Source organism: Hemicordylus capensis, chromosome 3, assembly GCF_027244095.1.
Source record: "Hemicordylus capensis ecotype Gifberg chromosome 3, rHemCap1.1.pri, whole genome shotgun sequence".
In the NCBI taxonomy this organism is placed as follows: Eukaryota; Metazoa; Chordata; class Lepidosauria; order Squamata; family Cordylidae; genus Hemicordylus; species Hemicordylus capensis.
This window is the reverse complement of record NC_069659.1, coordinates 330,020,824-330,041,536: the sequence shown is the minus strand read 5'-3', so window position 1 is coordinate 330,041,536 and position 20,713 is coordinate 330,020,824. Positions and strand designations below refer to the sequence as shown.

The 20,713-nt window shown below is 44.2% G+C and overlaps 1 pseudogene; it reads left to right on the top strand.

The window, feature by feature from the left end:
* The first annotated feature begins 481 nt into the window (after positions 1–481).
* On the top strand, positions 482–4,987 carry LOC128350621 (zona pellucida sperm-binding protein 2-like; annotated as a pseudogene).
* Positions 4,988–20,713: the final 15,726 nt, after the last annotated feature.

Genomic DNA, 20,713 nt, shown 5'->3' with positions numbered 1-20,713 from the left:
CTTGAGGATCTTCAGCAGGGCTGGGTCCACCTCGTGCTTCTTGTGACCAAGCAGTAGGCAGCTGCTGATGCCATGAGACTTTCCAGTCTCCTGCCAGCACAAAGCTTGCTGGGAAGGCCTGATAGACAGACCTTTGCAAGACTTTGAATGCTTGCAGCTCCTGATTTTAACAATGAATTAATCATGTGTTTCCTAGGTTTGCTGATCTGAGCAGAGGTTCTAATTGTGTGCTGCCAGTGGGGTAGGAGCTCTCTAACCCTCCAACCCACCCTCAAATGGTCATGTGAACAGGCCTACTTAGCTGTCTTGTATGGTAAGTTGGGTAGGCCAGCCCTCAATGTATTCTGTCAGTGCAAGGCTTATAGAAATATAGATCACCTCTCCTTTGAAGTATATAAGGATTTCAATTTGCCAGTTTATTTATTGTTCAATTTCTATACCACCTTTCATAAGAAATCCCAAGGTAAGGTGGCAATAACACATGACCCCTTTTGATGGAAGAGTCACCACAAGGTGAAATCCTTCTCTATATTATCACAATACAACAGTGCCGTGAAAGTAGCCCTCCACTGAAAGATCACAAGCTCAGAACAGATTCAGTACTCTTGTGGGCCACGTGAGTTGTGCTCAGTGTTTACTAATAATAATCTAATAATCAGACCTAATAATCTAGGTTTGGGGTTTTGGTGTGTGTGTGTGTGTGTTTTGTTGTTGTTATTTTTGTTTGCAATGATTAGCCAAGTACGTGAATCATGCCACAAAGATTTTCATTCTGACTGTCAGGGTTTGTAGCAAGGGCATTAACATAAAAAACTGAAGGATAGTAAGCATTAACCAGTCAAATAAAATGTGGGGGGGGGGGGGGAGAGAGACTATATATATTCCAGAATATATTCTGCTGTAATTCTCTGCCAAAGTGCCCAGTCTGTTGCAAAGCTAGAGAGAAGCCAAAGGTGAAAAATTAATAATACTGTGACATGCTCTAGCATTGCTTCCAAAGCACCTGTGACGTTTATGCTTTTGCAGATTTGCATATCTAAATAGAAACATGTTCCAGGCAGCATTTATTAAAAAAACAAGATGATGCCAGTTGGCATTTTGCAATAGAAGTAACAGCTCTGTTTTTGATACCCCCACAGGATACAAGTGAATATACAAAAACTGTAGAAAATGTGATTAATCATCATTATGTCTGTCATGCTTTCAAAATCCTGTATTAAGAGGGGAGAAAAGGATGTTATGATACCCAATTGGCCTCATTTATTACAGAAGTAACCGGTAGCATCCCTGTAATAATGGTCCAGCACTGCTCTTTTATATAAATAAAAGTTTGGGAGATGGCAAACTTTTTTAAAAGTTGGACTAATGCTTAATTGGGGTTATATGGAAGTTACAAAAGTCAGTTCCATCTGAAAATGGATCATTTATTATCCTCCCTAATTTTAGGTGTTGGGCTCTCACTAAAGAGTTCTTTTGTTGTTGTTGTAATGAGTTTTTCATTCTAAGATCAGATCTGTGTGTCAGGAGCTATGCCACTGGTGTGCAGCCACAGCACATAACCTGACTGGCAGGAAGCAGATTCAGGCTGGAAGTGTTATGATGATATGGTGCTGCTAAAGCCATTGCATAGATCAGTGGTACCCAACCTAGGTTCCTCCAGATATTGCTGGACTACAACTCCCAGCATCCCCAGCTACAATTTATTGTGGCTGGGATGCTGGGAGTTGTAGTTCAGAAGCATCTGGAGGAACCCAGGTTGGGAACCACTGACACAGACATTCTGCCATTTTCTTCCCTTCTGTATAAAAGCTCTTTGCAAGAGCAGAGATCATGACAGGAGAGTCGCTGGCCCCAGAGCTTCACCTTCCAAATGAAGTGAGTGAGTGAAACATCAAAACAGTGCTCCATAGAGGGAGCATTGGACAGAGCTCACTCCACAGCAGCAGGCAAGGACAATCAGCCAGATAGACAGAGAAGCTCTTCTCGCGATCTGTGAGAAGAGCTTCTGTCCAGTCTGTGGGGAGACTGGGCTTAGCCCGCTCTCCCTGCAGATGATCAAAGTGCAGCCATAGGTGGTTGGATCATCCACCCACATGACTGCCGGCTCCGTCATGGAGCCATTGTGGGCTATGGGGATCGGGGGCCACATGGCCCCTGAAAGTCCCAAGATGCCTCGTGCAAGCGTGTGGAGCATCCTGGAGAGACCCCCAAGCCCAGGAGGCTGGCTGCAGCCTCCCAGTCAGGGGTCTACTCATGTGTCGCTGCATGCTGCAGTGACACACGAGCAAAAAAATGAGGCCAAGCGAGTGCTTGCTCCATTAACCTCATTTAAGGGGAGGGGGAATTAGGCGGGCTAGCCGCCTTGGGAGCATCAGACTTGCCTGTGAGCCTGGTGGTTCCCACTATCACTGGGAAGCGGGCTAAGCTCCCTTAGCCCACCTTCCAGTCATCATGGGAATAGCCTTAGGGAGGCATCTGAGGGACAGTTCAAAACCAAGAACAGAGACAGGAACAGACAAGAATAGAGACAGGATGCCTCTGGATACCAGTTGCAGGAGAGCAATGGCAGGAGTGGAGGTATGCTCTCATCTCCTAGTTGTGGCTTCCCAAAGGCATCTAGTGGGCCATTGTGGGAAACAGGGTGCTGGACTAGATAGGCCTTGGGTCTCATCCAGCAAGGCTTTTCTCATGTTCTTATGATCCAAGCACCAAGGACAGCTCCTAAATAACAGACTATATTCTTCATCCAGAGCCAGTCTGAGTCCCTATATCCCTAAACTATATGATTCTGTCTGCCCATTAAGATTTTATGATGAGGCTCTGATCCGCATGCCAACTTCATCTGAGGTTCGGCTGATGAGCAAGTAAGACAGAGAGGAGCTTCGTCCTTCATGAAGGTAGAGCTGCCTCAATTCTCTTGTCATTGACAGATGGTAAACTCTTGTTTATTCGGTCTTAAACATTAAATAGTCTTAAAGATGCTAAACTCCTGTTTATTCAGTCCTTTTTGTTCAGACTGATTGTGAAGGAGGTTCCCCTGGACTGTGGTTTGTTTGTTTTCACACTGTTGATTTGTTATTTTACTTTGCAAGATTGTTGTTCCTTCATTGTGAGCTACTGAGGGCTATGTTGCACAGAAGCAGCAATGCAAAAAATAAAACAAATACGTGTAGTTTGCTGCCTGGAGGTTAGAGTCCTTGCAACATGTGGCTATTTTTCTTGCTGGCAGTCTGATAGGTGGCATTCTTGACTTTGCTCCTCAAGATTTCAGAAGTACCATATCTTGCCAGGATGATGATGTGCACATTTGTTACCCAAGGAATTTAAGAAGACAGTCTCCTGACAAGCAGAGGTCCTTGATGTAAATGGAAGGAATTGAGAACTGTTACTATGATATAGACTACACACACAAAAGCAACCATTAATTGCTGTGTATGTGAACTGCACAAAACTGGGACATAACAAGCACCATTTGGAATGTAGGCTGCAGTTCAACAACATGGCAATGAGGAACACTAGGGATGTGACTTATGTTATTGACTGTCCAGCCTTTTCTGTCATAGTTTTGCAGTCTATCATGGATTTCATGGCTGTTGCATCCCCCAGACTTATTCCCAGGTTCCATAATGAATTTGTGATGTCTTGGATGGAATAGATTGTGTTAAAAGAGGATGTGTCAGATCTTCTGGGCCGTGGGCAGCAGTACCTGGAGGTGTAAGTCCAGAAGCCAAGACTGAGAACATCACAAACACAGAGCTGGCTAAGTAGATTAGGGCAGAAGCAGGAATCAGGAGCCAAATACACCCCAGGAGTCAAACCAGGTAATCCGTTAGGAACCAGAGCAGAAGACTGAGGCAGGAGCCAAGGATCAGGAACATGCAGAAGGTCAAAATACAATAGCCATTGAATCAGAGATTAAGACAGAAGCTGGGAATCAAAGCAACACCAAAGGTAGCTGCATCAGCAGTCTGGAGCCAGAGGGATCAAGTAGGTTAGCAGGAGTTACAAACAGGCCAGAGTCCACACCAAGTAGAAAGAGCAAGGAGATGCACACCAGATCAAAGAACCTTGATACTAAGGCATGGCCTGCTCCAGCCAGAAAGTCTCTCTAGACTTCCTGCCACTTTGCCTCTAGCCATGATCAGCTGTGTGGGCTGTCCATCATGGAAGAAGGAAGCCCCCACAGCCAGTTTTCCGTCCTCTCTACAGTCTCACTGACTTCAGAGAAAGTGCATTACATCTGAATTTGGACGGAAGAGTTGGGGGTGGGGTTCTGCATTATTTATGAATGTAGCCTTAGTAACAGCACAGAATCTGTACTGAACATGGATAGGCTCAAGCCCAAATACACTGCCTGCAAATCAGTGTTGAGATCCTTTTTTGGTTTCCTGTAGTTTGGAACCAAATCTTCTTCAAAGGGAAATTAAAAAAAGAATTTCAGAGTCCCTCCAAGAAGAAACTGAAAATCAAAGAGAAATTTCAAGGATCCTAACAAGGATAATTTTCTCAGACAGTTCTTCCACATATATAGAACTTTCATGCATCACTAAAGATTAATGCAGAATCAAGCAAAGGTTTGATGGTAAGAAGGTGGTTTATGAAAATGAAGTAGATGTCCTTTGGGCAGATCTTCCACTATACAGGATATCCAGAGAAGGTACATTCAGACTAATAGTAATATATACTTCTAGGATCTTTAGTAAAGCAAAGTCCCCTTTCCTTGATCCTGATCATCCATTCAGATGACTCCTACATACAGCTTTATAGTGATGACCAATGTCTGATTCTGTAGCAAATCATCTTTTTGAAAATTCAAATATTTAACTGCAATGATCCAAACATTCACTTGACACTGGATGGTTGCTGGGCTACACCATTCCTAGATGCTACCTCTTTGCCATGCTGGAACATCATGACAGATGGGTATGATTATGAGCTTGATTTCTACAAAACTTTGTTCTATCCAGTGTGCCTTGTTGTCAGCTAATTCAGCTTCCACCAGTGATGTGTAATCAAGGCATTTGCCTTTGTTTCTGGTGGAAATGCTCTCCCTAGTCCAACCTCATCAACGATAGATTCCACCTAGTTGTCACTCTGTGTTCAACAAGATTTCCTCATCCTTCCAGAAACAGGCCAGATGCTGCAGAAATAGAACACTTCTACAGTTTACAGACCTTCCCATGTCTGGGTCCCAGAGAACCAGCTTGTGATTCAAAGCCAATAGAACGAAACCAAATTAAGGGACCTAGATGATGGCTGCACCGATTGTTGGTGTGACTTTTGATCTTATGGATGCTGCAACAGCAATATGAACTCTGTTTCAAGACCCAGAAGTTTCAAGCCTTTTATGATAAACCAAATAAAATGAGATGAAAACTCTACATACACTAGGGGTGTGCAAATGGGTTCGACGGTCCAGTGCTGGACTGAACACCCCCTGGTTTGATTCGGCGCCGGACCAAGCACCCACAGCCATTTGGGGGTGTTCGCGAATAAAATAAAACATTTTATTTAAAACATTTTATTTTAATCATTTTTCGTCACTTACCCCCTCTGGTGATTGCTAGCACAGCCATGGGGGGGGGCCCTCCGGAGGCACCTCCTCCTCCTGCCATCCTCCAAAATTTTCCCTCACCTGGTTCGGGCACTCTTTTGCCCATTACGGGTGCTCTTTGACCCATTCTGGGCCTCAACCTCATCACAGCAGTCATTTTGGAGGCCACACAGAGGCCCATTAGGCATGCATGGTGGACTCCAAAATGGCCACTGGGATGGGGTGAGGTCCAGAACGGGCCAAAGAGCACCCCAACCAGGTGAGTGGGGGCAATTGGGGCAGCCATGCTAGCAACCCCCAGAGGCGGTAAATAACTAATTTTTTTTTTTTTACATTCACAAACACACACACCCCGAACTGAACCAAACTCGGGGGGGGGGGTGAGTTTGAGGGGCTGCCACCACTCAGCGGTGGTTTTCAAAGTTAAAGAAACAAAGACAAGCCCCACCTCTAGGTGGCCATGCCCCCAGCTGTCCTCGGCCCCTCGGAGTCCCCATCCCAATTTCAGCGATCACAATGTTGGCCACCCTTCACTAACCACACCCCCTGCATCAACCTCAGAGGCAGAGAAAAAAACTTTGAGTCAGCACTGAACCAAGTGCTGACTGCCGAGGATTGGGAAAGGGGTGAAAGTGCTCCTCTTCCCGATACTGGCCACACCCCCTGCATCAAGATCAGACACAGGAAGGTGTGGCCAGTATCAGGAAAAGGGATGGCTCCACCCCTCTCCCTTGGCAGTGGGTGATGCATCCAATGCTCATTCGGAGCTTTTTTCCTCCCTCCAATAGGCAGAGAAAAATCTCTGAGTCAGTGCTGAATGAAGCCAAAAATAAGTCTTTTAAAAACCTACTGAAATCAGGGGGACATAAGTGTTTAACCATACTGTCATGTCCCATTATTCCAGTGAGCTTAAATATGAATTTACAAAGCAGGCTTCACTGCCCAGCCCTGTCTTCTGAACTTGTTACACATCCAGCCTCTTAGTCTAAGGACTTCCAAAGACATGCTATGTGTGACTTAGAGATTGCTGGATTATATCCAACCACTGACTAAATGCATAGCAATCAACTATAATCCTCCTGAGTTTGCGTGACATTGCTGACTTCCATGATAAAATGTCCATAGTTGTTTTAAGGGTCAACAAAATTAGTCCTAGGGCAGATAAATTGAAGTTATATTGCCTTTGAGGTGTGAAGGTTACTAAAGTGGACAGATTTTAGATTTTGAAAAGAGCAGAACTGGTAGCTTCCCTTCTCTTCCCTTGCTATCTGATGCTTGTGTAAGACACATAACTTGGCTGAATCAGGAGATGTGTAACAACCATGCAGCCAAAGCCATTAGGAAGGAACATTTTAAATAGTTTGAACAATCCTGAAGAAGAACAAGATTTTGGGAATACCTTAGGTCTGGGTCACGTTTTGGAAAGGTGTACAGTCTTGAAAATAGTCCCAGGCTTTGCATAAGTACTTCCCCATGGCTTGTATTTCTTTAGGGGCATCCACATCGCTTCCAAATTGGTGGTGGAAGCTTGTGAGACATAGCCCTCACTAGCATATTATAACACTGAACATTCTTGGAATGAATCTTTTACTACCTTGCAAATGCACCTAAGAGTTTAAAGGCAGTTGAAACCCCATTAAACTTGCATCCACATGTAGGGTCCAATGCAGGATACTTAAAATATGAGTATGTTTTAGAAAGAGATATGTTTTAGAAAATCAGTCAAAATACATATTTTGAAATGTGACTCTCATCCTATCAAAAGCAGCCCAATTCTTCTTCAGAATAGTTAAATTTATCATTTTAAGTTTGCCAATAAGTCAACATTTAAAGAACTGTAAATTAAGCATTGTACTTCAGATATGACTTTTCAGTCATGATTAATTTAATGCCTATCTCTTTACAGTCCGCTAATTGACTTATGTTGCATCGATGTTCCCTCTGTTTGGACATCGTATACTGTATATGGAATATTCTCCATGTTTGAGTTGTACCTGATGGATAATTCATCAGCTTCTACTAGCAGACAGTGAACCTTTCAGCTCACCTAAAAGTTCAGTGGAATACAAATGTCAAAGCTATCCCCAGGTGCATATGGCCCTCCTCACACTGTTTTAATGTGTTTAGTAAGAATAGAAACTTGGACTCAGATACCTGAAAGGCAGACTTCTCCCACATGAATGTGCCCAGCCTATAAGAAGTTGCCTCAGTTATTGGGGATCCATTGGCAGTCATGAGGGACAGGGCCTTCTCTGTGGTGGCTCCCTCCCTATCGAATTCTCTCCTTGAACAGATCGAGCTTGTCCCTTCACTGCTGATATTCACATGTGAAAAACACACCTGGAAGTCTTTTGCTACTGTTGTTTCTTTGAGAAATTATTCCAGTGCAGTTTTTGCTTTTTATATCTGATGTTTAATATTGTAATTTGTTTTCTATTGTGTATTTATATTTAATTATTGTGAAAGCCGCCTTGGAATTTAAATGAAAGGTGGAAGATAAAAATTTTAAACAAATACACGTCAACACTGATATATCAGGTCCAACTGGTTATGTAAACCCCGTGTCCTTTCTGGAATCTCCAGTAACAGATATATAGGCTAGGATCCAAAAATGTCCATGTGAGAGGGCAATGTGAGAGGAATGGTGACTTTCCATTGCTTGTGATATGCCCTTGCATCTAATGACCGCCCCCCCCCCACAAATGTCATTCTACATTCAGGATTAGCTTTTCAGGGACACAATAAGTTGGAAGGGGTTGACTGTGTGATACTATCTCTCTTCCTAACAATTTACCCCATTCAGTGGCACCCATATGTTGCCTGCAGCATCTGCAATGCCTCATTCATCATTCCCCACCAAAGAGGGGATAAGGAGAAGGCTCAATAAAGATGGTATATACAGACATGAATTTCAAGGAGGTCTCTATAGGAACAGCACCCACCTACTTCCTCATATTCAAGATACAGCAGATTCAGAAAATGTGAAGCAGATTCACACCTCCACACTCAGCTTTCAAGGGCCAGGAGCCTGCTGAAAAAAAAGTTGGCAGCCCAAATCAAGATACAGTAACCTGCAAAATGACACCTTTAGATTCAAGGAAGTGAAAGTACATCTTATGATCTCTGGGCATGAAATGAATGGCCATTATTTTGTATATTACAGGAGATAGAACTGTGTGGTCCCGGTAATTATTCCAGATTTCCGGAGCAGAGGAGCCAAGCCCATACACTCCAACATTTCCAAATTAGAGATAAATTTATAACCAATTCTCATGCCAGGGATTATCAACCAAGCTGTATGCTGTGCACTGTGTGCATCTTGCCTTAGTGTTGTGCATGCATTTAGATGCAGGTGCACTAGATACATGATATATCCATTCACCCTCTGGGAGAATTAATTTCTAGCCTCTGGGGAGGAAGCTGAATCCTGAAGAATGACAACCCCCACATCTCAATTGGGGGTGGCTGGGGATTGAATAAGGCATCCCCAAGAGCCAAAAATGGGGACAAAATGGAGGAAATAATTTACGAGGAACAGATTCCAGAGAAAAGGGACTGTTACTGGTGAATAGGTACTGTTGGAACCTATACATACTGAGAGCAAGGCCATGCCTACAGACTTACCATCTGATTAAAGACAAATGGCACAAGGAGAGGGGAATGTTGAGCATATGGAAAGAAATGAAGTCAACATTTTAAATTGGAGTTAGTGACAAATATGAAGGTTTTTTCTACGACATAAGAGCCTTAGACAATTACCGTTGAAGGATGAGGCCCCTTGCTACATTGACAGCCATCTCCTAAGGAATGTGTAAGACTGAATACAGAGCTCAGAACAGCGAGGTAGCATCAAGCCTCCTTCTTCCTAGGAAAAATATCTCTTTGTCCAAAAGAGGCTGGAAGGCAGCCAGGCTTGGACATTTCTGATGAACGACCCTGGGGTGGTCCCTGAGGCAAAAGACTATGAAGGCTGAAAGGCAGATGCTGAGAGCCTCTTCTTAAAAGGACCTGGGGGCTGTTCCTGAGATAAATAAAAATAGACGCCTGAGCGTTTCCAGGTTAAGGCCTTCTTGAGGCAGGATTTCAAGTCATAAACCTGCCGATGAACTTACTGAAGACTTTCTATCCTGACCAGCTAGTACGTTGGACAAAATGAAGCAGAAGTTAGTGATTGGACCAATTCATAATAATATATTTATTTTTATGTATTTATCTATCATATTTCTATATTGCCTGATATAGACATCTCTAGGTGGTACAGAAATGTAATATGTCATATGATTCATATGGTATACAACAGTCTATTGCAGAAGCCTATATGGGGGTGTGGACTAGAATCCTTTCACTTTGCATCCTAATTATATTGACTTGGAAATGAGTCCCACTGAGTTGACTAGGACGTATACCTTAGTCAAGGCATATATTGTTTATACTTATAAATCCCCTTTTGTTAAGAAGAGAGACTGTATTGCGTAGTGGTTAGTGTTGGACTAGGACCGGGAAGACCCGAGTTCAAATTCCCATTCATCCATGAAGCTGACTGGGTGACTCTGGGCAAGTCATGTATCTCTCAGCCTAACCTTCCTCACAGGGTTGTTGTGAGGATAAAAATAACTCTGGGCTCCTTGGAGGAAGAGCGGGATGTAAATGTAAATGACTGAATGAGAAGAGCTCTGAGCCAGTTTACAACATATTGAGCCTTGACACACGATCATTTGGGGCTAACTCAGAAGCCTAACTCAGGCTAGTGCACTGGTGGGTCATGCGTGCAGAGCCTCTGTTGAGCTCTGCAAACCCTGCATGCACACGAGCATGGCAGTGGCCCAGGTGGTGCATGGATGTCTGCTCAAGAATCGGGGAAAGCTTTCATCCATGCACCATGATGCCAGGAGAAGGGCAAAACTCACAATGTCACAGCCACACTGTGATTGAGCACGTGGAGGCAGGAGGCTGGGAAAGACCCCTTAATGCCATTACAAGCTGGCAGCCATGAGAGGACTGTGCAGAGAGAGCAACACGTTCCCTGCTTCCAACCCTGGCAGACACAGCCCTCTCTGGAAAACATGACAGGTGGGCGGCCAAAACCTCTAGATGGCATGAGAAGCAGATCGCCAAACCCAAGCGTCGGTAACCCTTCTATGCACTTAACCTGGGTTAAGACCAGCGTTCCCTCTAACAGGGATTCCCAGACGTTGTTCACCACAACTCCCAGCATTCCGTGCTGCAATGGCTTTTGGCTGGGGGTTATGGGAGGTGTAGTCAATAACGTCTGGGAATCCCTGTTAGAGGGAACACTGGTTAAGACCCAGTCTTATTTTCAGGGTTAGAGGCCTGGATTTGATAGCTTGTCCCCCATCTACACAAACACCACTAACCTGGGTTAGTGCCATTGTGTGTCAAGGCTCATTGCTTACATGTCCTGCAGCATAAAGCAGGCTTCGCAGAACAATTTATGCTGCTGTGGGGCTCTAACATACATGACAATGGTGCAGCACAAGAGGACAGTGCCAAAATGACTGACATCTCACATGTCTGCACACTGTACTATTGGGAATAGTGGAAGAAGCTTGTGACATGTGATTGTGCAAGAGGCCAGCAGTCCCATTGCTTCTCACTTGTGCAGCACCATCACTGTATGTATTAGAGCCCAGTAGCAGCATGGGTGGTTCTGCAATGCCCAAGCTATGCTGCAGCACACGTAAGTCAATATAAACTTATTTAAACATGCACACAGAATAATTAAAACTAGCTGATCCAGCACAGAGCATCTGCACCCCTAGTTCTCCCTGTCTTTCCCCCCATCTTCATTTCATCTCCATCCCTTCAGCCCCAGTCCGGTCTCCCTCTCCCAGTCCGCTTTCTCTCACTGCCCTCTGGCAGTGCTTTCCTTCACCGCTCGCCCAGGGTACTTTCCTTCACTGCCCACCGGCCTGGCTGCCACTTTTCCTCCCTGCCCACTTGGCCACCACTTTCCCTCCCCACCTGCCTGCCCAGCCACCTCTTTCCCTCCCCACCCACCGGCCTGGCTGCCGTACACCCATCCCCGCCGCTATCCTGCAGCTGCTTGCGAACTCTCGCAAGAGCTGCCACGCATGGGATTAGTGACAGGTACGTTTAAGATAGATAGATAGATAGATAGATAGATAGATAGATAGATAGATAGATAGATAGATACTGCAAAATATCCCTAGGTTGGCAGCCTTAAAGGCAATTCACAAAATTATACCTAGGGTAGGACAGGTGTCCTTCCCTAGTTCAAGAGCTGTGCGTGCTCGCGTTTTGTGATTGTCGGAGGGGAAGGAAGTGATTGTCTGGGAGAGTGGAGCAGGGTTGGATGGCATTTCCTCCTACCTCAATAAAGTGTTGGGTACAAGAGATGGATCGGTTAGTCCCATCTGACCAAGCTCCTTTCTCCCAGATGATCACTTCCTCCCCTCCGACCTTGCTTTTCCCCTCATACATGAACACGAAATGGGAGCACATGCAGCTCCCTAATTAGGGTAAGTTGTCATACCCTAATTATAATCATGTGAACTGCCTTTTAGTTTTGCTGTTACTTAGGCCTTTAGGAGCAGAATGCCTAACTGTAAAAGGAGAGGACCAAGAAAAGATTGCTAAGCTTTTTCTAAAAAATAACAAGAATATTCTCCGAAATGCGTAAATCCCAATGAACAATAATGCATGAATATATATACCCCACCCCCATATTTTAGAGCACTCAATGCAGTATAGACAAAGTGGTTCACACATCTCATAAATTTCAACTACAGTAAAGTTCACAAACATTTTCTCTATCACTGATTAAAGAAGTCTCTGCCTAAATTCCACTCTTACCTTGTCAGATCTTTAGTACAATTTAAACTAGAAATGCAGCAATGTGTGCAAAAATATGATTCACAAGTACCATGTTGATTATTTTACTACCTTAGACCAAATTACAGAACCCTGAGAAGAACAATGACAGTATAAAATCATAATACCTTTGAAAAAGCTTGGTCTGTACAACATGGTTTTCAGGTTAAAAATAGCTACAAATGTCCTTCAATTATGAAACAACATATGATCAGAAAATAAAAGGAATCTACTACACTGATGTTTTCTAGTACAGTAATTTAACCCAGGGATAGGTAATATGAGAACTATCATGTGCTAGGCTTTGTGGATTTGAAAGAAATGCTAGCCCTTTTCACATGTTATGTTCAATACTTATACAAATAGTGTGCAGTGCATACAGGTACAGAACTGTACACTGGTACAGTGGTTCAGATGTCATGCTTCCTATCTTTATAATGCATTTGAGGGGCCTGTACCCAGGTTCACGTTTAAAAATGAATGCAGGTACGTCCCACCTTAAGTGGTGCAGCAGGGAAATGCTTGACTAACAAGCAGAAAGTTGCCAGTTCAAATCCCCACTGGTACTATATCGGGCAGCAGTGATATAGGAAGATGCTGAAAGGCATCATCTCATACTGCATGGGAGGATGCAATGGTAAACCCCTCCTGTATTCTACCAAAAGAAAACCACAGGGCTCTGTGGTCGCCAGGAACCGAAATCAACTTGACGGCACACTTTACCTTACAGACATTAACATAAAAACATGCGTGAGTGTACAGACTCTCATGATGTCTGAATCTCATGATGTCTGAATCCATTTTTACCTCCATAACGACCTTTCATCCTATCACTGTGATGTCATAGTTGTTTTTCATTCTGTGAGTGAACCAACTCTTAGTGGACAATATCATCTACTTACAAAAGTCTTGGTAATCCAGTTTGATTATTCATGGGCAGCCCAGTAACTCATCGATATGGTTTGATGAAAGTACAGAAGGCTAGCGGTAGGCACCCAATTTTGAAACTGTTGGTCAGAAAAGCTGACATTTATCCTGAGGGCAGTTAAAATGCCTTCATGTTTTTCATTACCTGTGCCAACTCAGTATGGCCTCATTTGGCATTTGGTGGGTGTTCCATTGTTTCCAGAATTGAACACTGATGTGAACCCTCTGTATTCACAGTGTTCTTCCATTTGCAAGTACCATAGTATGATCTACACTCTGCAGTTTAAAAGTGGTGAACTTTAGAATGAATGTTCACGCTCTAATGGCTTCCTCTGAGCTTTTATGATTTCATCCAAGTTGCATTTTGTTTGCTGTCAATTAACACTATTTTTTCCTTGCAAGCCGTTAAAGTTGAGTCGATGTCTTTGGGTTTCCCCCCGCCTTCCCCTTTCTTTGATGGACTTTGTTCAATAAAGTTATTCTGATTGGATAAAGTTATTCTGATTGGATAAAAGCATTGCTAGACAATACTGTGCAGCTTTTGAATTACACTGACTATATTACTGTCAGTGAAATATGCCAAACTGTCAAGCTATTTTGATAAATCCTTCGTAGCAACATTAGAAATGACACAACCCAGAATAAGAGTTTCACCATGCCGAGAAAACTGTTGGGGCTTCCTGTCAAAGGCTTCATTCTTATGCAAATAGCACACATTTCTAGGTACTTCGCATGATAAGATTGTCACGGAAGGGAACTCAGCACAGATACTAGCCTGTTCCTGTTTCCAACATACATGGATGCACAATCAAAGCCATTTCCAAGAATGCCTTATTAAGAAGAATAACAGCCATCTTGAAGTTTACCAACGGTACCCTGAAACCTGGATATATGAAGTGGCCCCAAGGCAGGACTGGTTCATAAATGGCTCTATGGGGTACTGTTGATATGACCTATCTGCTTCTGGATGGTCACTTTGCCTGCATTCAATCATACTTTTGGTTATTGGGTTGTCTGCATACATTACAAGCAGAAGCAGCTATTTTGAATACCAGTTTTCCAGTCACTTTGTTTGGAAAATTTACAACTGCAGTTGGTGACCATAACAAATACATACAGGACATCATGTTCACCATAAATGACAGACAGAGCCATCATGGTGCAGTGGTTAGAGCATTGGACTAGGATCAAAGAGACCCCAGTTCAAATCCCCATTCAGCCATGAAATTCACTGGGTGACTCTGGGCCAGTAGCAGTATCTCTCAGCCTAACCAACCTCACAAGAGTTGTGTTGTGAGGATAAAAATAACCACGTATACCACTCTAGGCTCGTTGGAGGAAGAGTGGGATATAAATGGGGAAATAAATAAATAGTAAGAGTCTGTCCAAGTGAGAAACAAATGCAAACCATGACCAGAGTGGCTATATAAATTTCCCAAGATTTTTATGGGAAGCGATGATAAATAAACCAGATTTAATCCAGTTTATCTTTGAAGTATAGATGCAGCCATTGAGTGCAGGGCAAAAACCACTATGCACACAATCTAGTTTATTCATTTTGATGAGAGGGTTGCACATTCATTTAAAGCTGCTTTCTCTAAATTATGGGTTAAAAGTGTTTAACATTCCCTGGATTGTGTTTACCTTGCTTATTTAGATGGCTGGTTTCTGTGCTCCCTCTCGAATGCTATAGGACTCAACAGGCAGTGGAAAAAAATCATCACTGAAAATAAGAAAGGGACACATAGTTAACATGAACATTTATCAAAATGTAGTGTATGCATGCAACAAATACCAGTTTGCAAGTATTCCCTAGCCATTCTTAGTTTAGGAAAAGAGGGAGAATACCATGGAGTGCAGAGGCTAAGTGCAGTTATTTTGATTTATGTATTTCGTGTTTCACTATTATACACAGTTTGCTGGTGAGGTTGCAAGCCCTTTTCCTGAGAGATAATTAGGGTTGTGCAAATTGACCCGAGGTCCTCGAGTTGGAGCAGGCCCGGTTTGATTTAAATTCAAGCTGAACCCCCTGAGCCAGCTCAGAGCTGGTTTGGGGGTTCTAAGTTAAAAAAATTATAGACTCACTGCCGGGTCTGGGTCATTGGTGGTGGTTGTGGGAGTGTCTCTGCCATATTCCCCTCCCCCTGCCAGCCTTCTCCCACTCTAAAAAGGGCTGGTTTGGCCCATTTGGGGGGCATTCCAGCCCTTCCTCTGGTGGCAATGGCCATTTTGGAGGCCACCATGCATGCTCAATGGGCCTGACCATGCATGAATGGCAACCTCCAAAATGGCCACTGCCACCGGAAGAAAGGCCAGAACAGCCTGAAAATGGGCCAAACCAGCCCTTTTTAGAGCAGGAGAGGGCCATTGGAGGGAGATGGAGATGGCAGATACTACCCGCCAGCCACTGCTGACCCAGACCCAGTGGTGAGTTTTTAAAAAAATATTCTTTTTACTTAGAATTCCTGAACCGGCTCAAATTTGATCTGAGCCAGGGGTATGTTTGGGGGGCACAAAACCAAACATGCCAAGTTTGGTTCAAGTCTAGTCCAGACTCAAACCAAACTGGGCAAACTGGTTTTGTGCACACCCCTAGAGACAACCTAGAGAGAAAGAGGAATATTGGCCCCATTCGTACATAACAGAAAACCAGAGTTAAAGGAGCCTGAGGTTACAAACCTGTACATTCGATTAGTGAAACCCGGTCCTGTCAGAAAAGTGATCAAAGGTTTCCCTTCCCAAACTCCAGATTGAAACCTTGGGCTGTAGTGAGGTTTGCTGCTGCTATCTGCAGTTTGCAGCCAGCTGTGGTACATCTGAATGCTGAAAAGTTGGCTGTGTTTGCTGTAATTAGAGTTGAGGGAGGAAACTCCTCCTCACTCCAGCTGTGATTGGCTGTGCAGGTTGTCCTTCATGCCAGAAGGAAGCTCGCACAGCCAGTTACCCCTCCTCTCTGCAGTCTCCCTGTTTGCAGTCCAGTTCTTGTCAATTTCATCCAAACGTGGACAGGTCAACATGTGGGGGGAAGTGCAAATGGGGTGATTCTCTTGTAGGACAGTTGCTTGAAACCTCGAACATCTTGGCTTGGGTAAGATAAAAGTCTTGACTTGGGAGAGATAAAGATAAAAGAGTAGCACAATGATAATTTTATTGTCATTTATTTTATGTACATACATACATTTTGACAATTTATGTATGTACACCACTGTCAAATGTATTATTAATTGTTGCAAGGGCTCCTTGCCCTAACGTAGACTGTATTTTTCCAAACTGCAGTTTTGGAACAGATTGCCAAAGACTGATATCTACCTAGATGGTGATCTGCATAGAGTCCTGTGTCATCTGAGCTGATATCAAAAAAGATGACCGATTCAAGCACTGAGACTTGAGTATTGCCAATATAACTGCATTCTATATGGTTGGTGGTGACTCTCTGAAGGAGAAAGTGTAAGCCAAAGAGTGTTTGTAATCACTGCCTGTATAAATCTGAATATGGATCATTTGTAAAAGCTTGCCTCTGATGTAAGTCCTTAACATAATCCCAACAATGTAGGAGAGAACAAGTCGAAGGTTACACAAGCCATATGATATAGTTGCAATCTTCATTCTTTTTCAAGTGTGGACTACTTTTGCAGAACACCTTCAGTGTGAGAGCCATTGCCCACTGTGCTGATTTCCACAAAGTACTGCACTTTTCTCAGTGCTGGGAGGGACCTTTAAGAGAGAGGGAGCCCTCTCTTAAGAGCTCGGGGGGGGGGAAATCTGGGGGGAAATTCTAGGCTTCCCAGTGTTCTGTGTGTTGGGAATTCTCTCTGGTAAGAGATACCCTTCTATTACAGCAGAGTGCACAGAAGCAAAACACAGCGGAGTCTGACCAGGCAGGCATGTCTGCTAAGAGTCAAAAGAAACTTGGAGCCAGTTCATAGTTTCAAATCCATATAAGGAGTCTTTACTGGAGAACTCCATTCTAGATAGAAAAGTGGAGAGATAGAATCTCTAATCTAGCTAGCTAGCGGGATGCAGAGAAATGTTGTCTGCATCTCTGCATGCATGGTGCAGAGAGAGAGGTGAGCATATGTGATAGGGAGAAGAAGAAGGAAGAGAGGAAGGGAGGCAGGAAGGAAGGAGGACCCTGAAAGCAGCAATCTACATATCAAAGGAGTAGTGTCAGAGAGGAGGAATGACCAATGTCTTGACCCCTCTAGCCCTCTGACTCACTAATCTGCCCCCCTCTGTCATTGAGGCATGAGGCAGTGCAGAGTCCTTCACTTCCAACACTGTGCACACCTTCCAAGATGGTGCAGGAGCTCATCAAGGCTCCACTTCCCTTAAAAAGGCTCCCCAGTGCTGGGCAAAGTGCAGCATTGCATGATGAGAATGGCTGTGTCCAAGTGGTGCCAGGGGACTGTGTAGAGGATTCAACTTTGGCTGAGGTTTCACACAGACCCAAGAAACAATTAGTCAGGGGACTGCACTTCAGGCTGATGGAGGCCAACACTGGTCCCTGAGCCTTGCAATAAAGGACATGATTATAAAGGAACATGTGTTAGGGGGCTGGGTTTGGCTTCAGCTAGGGATGTGTGAGCTGGCTGGACCTCAAGCTGGCTGGACCTCAAGCCAGTTTGAGTTCTAACCGGCTCAGTTCAAGGGCTTGACCTTGAACTGAAACGGGCCCAATCTAGCCAAACTGCCCCTGCTGCTGCGGGCTGGTTCAGGCTGAGTGCGGGGGTGCCAGACACATTAGAATTGTTTTTTTTAAGTCGGACTTACTGCCACCTCTTGGTCTGAGGGCTACTTTGTGCATTATGCAGCAGCAAACTTGTGGTTGCCACAGTTTCTACACACATTATGGTGCTGAAGCTAGAGATGTGCACAAAACCGGTTTGCCTGAATCAGTTCGTGTCCAAACTGGACACCAGTTTGGGCCTAGTTTGGGGATGCCAGAAGTATTAGAATTAGTTTTTTTAAAACAGTCGGATTAACCGCTGCCTTTTAGTCTGACAGCTGCTTTGTTCAGTATGAATCAGCAAAATTGTGGTTGCCACTGTTTCTACACACGTTATGGTGCTGAAGCTAGGGAAGTGCACAAAACCGGTTTGCCCAGTTCAGTTCGAGTACAAACTGGACTCGAACCAGATTGGCCTGATTCGGTTCAAATTCAAACCATTAGAATTATTTATTAGAATTAAACATTAGAATTATTTAAAGTAGGACTTGCTGCCACCGGGTTCAGCAGCCCAGGGGGTGCTGCACCCATGGGCGGGAGGGTCTCTGGAGGCCTCCCTTTTCCCCGCCAGCCTCCCCGCCGGTCTCCTACAGGCTGTTTTGTCTCTCTGTGAGTGCATGGTGGCCATTTTTTAAGCCACTATGCATGTGTCAGGTCATTTGCGTGCCAGGGTCATGACCCAGGCATGCAAACGACCCACATGCAGCTCTCAGACCAAGAGGCCAGCCAGTGCTGGCCCATGATACTCTGTTGACTCACACAAAACACCAGATGCTGCCCCTTTCCTTCAAATTTTCAGAGAGAGAGAGAGAGAGACCCCCTATTACTTATTTCTGTTACATATTTCCCCCTTCTTTTATTTTCTATCAGCGAGGCACAAGGGAGTGTAGTATGGTGCAATTTCTTCTTTCTTCCTCTGTAAGCCATCCATGGTAGGGGCGCTAGGTGGGCTGCCATGCTGCCCCAAGAACTGGCCCACAATCTGCCACCAGAAGTGGTCTGCTTCACCTCCACTGGCTAGGGCCATCCTTGAGGCCAACTGTGCTCATGGGTGCAATGGCTTCCAACATGAACTCGACTCTTCCATTTAGCTGGATGCCAGAGATAGAAGAGTTTCCTGATCCCTGGCTATCAAGGTGTCTCTTTCGAAGAACAAATTTTCATGGATGCAAAAGATCTGACTAAATCTGACTAGATCTCCCTTATTTTTCTGCACATTACACTTAGAAAGAAGGATGATGTCACCTCTCTGGTATTAACACATTCAAGAAAAAAGCAAAGGGGGAGCAATTTATCATCCTTATCGAGTTGCCAAGCAAAGCAAGGTACCTCCTTATTGTTGACTATCCTCTTTTTAAAGTGCTGATAGGATTCCCTTTTGAAGGTGAAGAAGAACAGAGCTTCATTCAATTACTTTTGCAGTGAACCTTGGGAAGCGGCGTTCCCACTGTAATTTTGAGTGTATCATCTTTGTGACGGGGTAGACACCGCTTCGGCAGGAGTTGCAGCTCGTGCAATGGAAGTGTCAGGTTTCCACACACTGATCTATTGCACACCGCACAGCAGGCAATTGATAAAAGTGGCCTGTCGGAGTGAGACTGATGAGAAGGCATTTCATTTCCAACCTTCTTCCTGGCTAATGATAAGAAACAAGAAAAACATAGAGGACATAATTCAGGAAATTGCTTGGTCCTTTTGTCTTCCTCCTCCCCTAATTCAGTTCATTGTTGCATGTAATACTGTTTGTGATTGCTAAAGGTACAGGCTTTGTTCTTTTGTATGGAAGAAGCCTTTCCTTAACATTTAGGTCAGGATCCAGTGAACCATGCCACTAGTTGTGCAGGCCCAGGAGCAGAATCCACCATGCCACATGGTTACGTTGAAAGCAAGATTGCATTCAGTAGCAATTTATGGTGGGGTTGGGGGTTCCGCTGTCCAAAGATAAATAGTTTTTAAAATCTTGAGTATGACTAAAGTAAGCCTTAATCAGCGAAATAGTCCTTGTATGACCGCTGCTGTGAATTATATGTGTACAAGCTCAGTTTAATGCAGCAGAAGCCCTAAGAACATAAGAACAGCCCTGCTGGATCAGGCCCAAGGCCCATCTAGTACAGCATCCTGTTTCACACAGTGGCCCACCAGATGCCGCTGGAAGCCTACAGGCAGGAGTTGAGGGCTTGCCCTCCCTCCTGCTGTTACTCCTCTGCAACTGGTACTCAGAGGCATCCAACCTTTGAGGAGGTGGCCTATAGCCCTCCAACTAGTAGCCGTTGATAGACCTCTCTTCCATGAAGTTATCCAAACCTCTCTTAAAGCCATCCAGGTTATTGGCTGTCACCACATCTTGTAGGAGAGAATTTCACAAGTTGATTATGCATTGTGTGAAAAAATACTTATGTTTGTTGCTCCTAAATTTCCTGTCAATCAATTTCATGGGATGACCCCTAGTTCAAGTGTTATGTGAGAGGGAGAAGAATTTCTCTCTATCCACTTTCTCCACCCCATGCATGATTTTATAGACCTCTATCATGTCTCCCTGCAGTCGTCTTTTTCTAAATTAAATAGCCCCAGGTGTTGTAGCCTTGTCTCATAAGAAAGGTGCTCTAGGCCCCTGATCATTTCATTGCCCTCTTCTGCACCTTTTCCAGTTCTAC